At 41.2% G+C, this 3,886-nt stretch overlaps 1 pseudogene across 1 annotated transcript; it reads right to left on the reverse strand.

Moving 5' to 3' along the window:
* Positions 1 to 427: 427 nt before the first annotated feature.
* Positions 428 to 2,968, reverse strand: LOC308098087 (beta-galactoside alpha-2,6-sialyltransferase 2-like; annotated as a pseudogene). Its single transcript has one exon. The product of its transcript is annotated as a beta-galactoside alpha-2,6-sialyltransferase 2-like (transcript).
* Between the last annotated feature and the right edge of the window lie 918 nt (positions 2,969 to 3,886).

Raw genomic sequence — 3,886 nt, forward strand, 5'->3', positions numbered from 1 at the left:
TGTGGTGTCCCACGCTTTTGCCAACACCAGACTATATTAACCAGGCTCTGTACCGACGCAATAACTTTAGTGGTTGCATATTATCTGAAGGCTGGGGAGTGGGAACAGAGATTATATTTTGTGTGTGTGTGTGTGTGTGTGTGTGTGTGTGTGTGTGTGTGTGTGTGTGTGTGTGTGTGTGTGTGTGTGTGTGTGTGTGTGTGTGTGTGTGTGTGTGTGTGTGTGTGTTTGTGGAGAAGTTCTCCTGCACTTCTGCTGCCAATCATACTGTTAAAAGATTATTCTGTGAGCAACCCCCAAATTATGATTTGCCTTAAAGAATGATATTCAGTGCACAAAAACATTTTTTATGAGATTTTATGATGAAGAACAACTGTATTGTATATCGTTTTGAGAACATTATGATGCCCTCATTGATTCTCTGGAACATTTGTAAAACAAAAACAAAAACAACAATCCTGCCATGCAGGATTGTTGTCATTGTAGGATTTATTATCCTATTGAACAATTAAGTTCACCCGCCCTCTCTTTGACTTCACTAAATTACATCACTCCTGTTTCCCACACTGGCATCCATAATAATAGTCCAATAAATCAATAAAATTGTCTATAAAGTTCACACTTTGTTCACACACAGCCACATGTTTGCCATATCCTCCTATCTCTGCCGGCCGAGCGGCTGTACCCCTCCTCAGAACAGAATACAATCAAAACCAACTTCATAAATCAACAAATAATAAATTAATCCCTTTCTACCCACCCATTCATGGGCCTAAAAAATAGCACAAAGGTCAACAAAGAAAATATATATTGTAGAATTGTAATGTTAGTTATATACTGTTACTAATATTATAATTATAATTAGTATTATCATTACAAAACATAATAGTTAAGCCCTATTTCATACGTCAGCTATAAAAAACAATTATTCTATTTTTGTATTGAAATGCTTTTTGCTATATTTTTTATTGCTTATTACCATGTCATGTAAATGACAATTTATAGTAAATCCTGAATAATTTAAAATAAAGCATGCATTTATTTGAAATGAAATTAGAGATTAAAAAACAACAAAAAAAACATTTTGTATCAAATGGGGGGTCTGTGGCCTATTGCGTATCAAACTGGTGGCCCTTGCAATTAAAAAGTTTAAGAATCATTGTTTCACATCTCAAATGTCACAGTTGTTAACCGTGCTGAATCCAGGAAGCGTGGCCACGCCTCGTCTAAGGTCACTCTCACTGCCTATATTGATTCTCCGGATCAACCTCTTCTCGAATTGGACGGGGTGCCACTCGTTCTTTCCGCCCAGGGTGCAGGTGATGTCGTAGATCTTCTCGTAGTAGTGGCACAGGTTCGTCTGCCTCTGGGAGGGAATGTACTCGTACACGTGCACTTCATCGCACAGCGCCATCATCACAAGGATGCCCATAAAGCCAGAGGTAGGTGGCCTGGGTGAGATGTTCACCTGCGTGTTTCCCTGAATCACATCCCAGAGCTGCCAGATGAAGCTGGGGTGAAGCGTGTAGAAGGGCTGACCGGGGTCCAGAGTGCGGTGCTCTGCGTACGGGCTGAACAATCTTCCAACGGCGTACCACTTGTTTAGGTTGAGGTCATAAGGGGGAGATTCCCAGGCCACCAGGGTGACATTCTTGTAGAGAGAGCTGGTGCTGAATTTAAATATAGGTTTGGTCAGAACGTTTGTGTTAATGAAGCGAATAGTTGTCCTGCTTCCCACGTCTTTCTCGTAACCCTCTGTCGTGCGTGATTGAACCGCATAACTTCGTCATGGGAATCAATCTCCTTACCTAGTCCTGAGTGCAGGATGGCCCCAGTGGAGGCCACCACAGCACAGGTCTTGACGGTGCGCCGGTTCTCCTGCCGTCTGTGTCGCTGCTCCAGAGGAAGGGGGGGAACCAGGCGGGCCCAGCCCAGCGAGGAGAAGGGCTCCTCCGATCCGTCCACTGTCCTCAGCCTGGCCTGGGTCTTCAGTTGACACAGCACCTCCTTCATACTCTGGTCAGGTCTGCGAACGCCCTTGTATTCTACATTCCAGACGTTGTCCAGGAGGTGCCGTATAGGTGGTGCCGATGTCGGTGCCTCCTTCATTGCCGGTGGCGATGGAAGAGAGAGAGCCACCAGTGCCAGGATTCCTGCCAGAGTAACTGCCAGGAACGGCAGGATTGGCCGACACCATTTCATACTGGACTGCCGACAACTTCAAACTTCTGCTTTCGTTCAGCTGTAGAGAGTTTTGTGTGATCCAGCAAGTGACGTCTGCAAAACGGTTCATGAAGCTGACTGCTTTGGATGAAGGGCAGGTTGTTTGATTTCAAGGGAGAGGAAGCTGTAAAGCTGGAAACTCTCAAAACAAAGAGACACGTACTGTACAGTACCTTCCTGGTTGTGTATGCCTCCAAGACCATTTGAATGTTGTCTGTCTTGTTTTTGCAAGTGATGTATCATGTTTCATGGACTGGTATCATGATGTGCATGTGTTGTACAGTATGACCACTAATAGATCCCTGCAGAAAGGAAGCTCATCTCAGGAGCAGTGGTGGAAACTCAAGTACTGTACACATTTGAGGTACTTTTACTTTACTGGAGCATTTTAAATTTTCTGTATTTTTACTTCTACTCCACGGGAAGCTAAGGTGGCTAGCAGCCAACTCACCACAAGGCAGAAAAATAAGTAGTAGGTTGTTTTCCGAAGCGAGAGAAAACCTGTGGGTTATTGATCCTAATCTCCGCTTTTAGGGTTAGAGCTGGTTTCTCTCGTGAAGACTGGAAATCGAAGATTTAAGTAGTTTGAAGTTGTTTTCAGTTTTATAAGCTTGTGAGCCTAGTGCATCTGCGAACAGAGGAACTGAAGAGGAACTGAAGAGGATATCATTTTCCAAGCTAATTATTTCCAGTTCTTAGATTACATCGTCCTAATTTTTTTCTCACTATTTCTATTTTTGCTAAAAAACAAAAACAAATCCAATAGCCCATGCATTCTGTCCCTGGTCTCTCTGCTGTTTCATGAGGTAGCTTCTAATTTGTAGATAATTAAATAAATATTGTTTACTTATATTAAATGTAACAACTAAAGTTTCAAATGAGTCTATCACATTATTTGTAATAATCTGTTAATATACCTGTGATCCCTTTCTTGCCCATTCTTCTGGTATCTTATCAGTTTTATTTGGCAGAAAATCTCTCAAATATATACATATTTCATCACATCCATACATTTTACGAATAGATTTTATTAATAGTTTATGAATGTATTTTCTACGCATCTATTATTTCAGTTATATATTAGAATTTCCTTTGAACTCAAATGAGTTAATGTTCCAATTGATATTAATATTAATGTTCTATGCAGAAAATGTATGATCTTTTTTTGTTTTTTACTTCAGCACCTCACTGTTGAGTTGAGTTCCATTAAATGGTAGGTAACAGTGCCATCTCGTGGCTAAATATAATAACTACAGGGTCATACAACCTGCCATACTGACTGCAAGCACCAACCACAGTATTAACACATGAACAGTGTTGCAGTGTCTCAGTACATAGACCATGCAATTACAGCTGTGTTTTCATGTTTTCTTACACATGCTCTTAATTTTATCAAAAGGACCTCACTGCACACACTTAGAGAGAGAGAGAGAGAGAGAGAGAGAGAGAGAGAGAGAGAGAGAGAGAGAGAGAGAGAGAGAGAGAGAGAGTGCATTGAAGTGAACACTATAACTACCTGCCATAATGTTGGCCTTTTTAAGTGAAAGAGTCATTGTAAACAGTGTTTCCAGTAAATAAATAGATTGTGAGCATCTAGATTGGGTCAGTATCTTGTCAATATCATGTCAGCATCATGTCAGCATCATGTCACTATGAAGCTATG

The sequence above is a fragment of the Gymnoscopelus braueri genome (genome assembly GCF_963280865.1).
Source record: "Gymnoscopelus braueri genome assembly, chromosome: 13".
In the NCBI taxonomy this organism is placed as follows: domain Eukaryota; kingdom Metazoa; phylum Chordata; class Actinopteri; order Myctophiformes; family Myctophidae; genus Gymnoscopelus; species Gymnoscopelus braueri.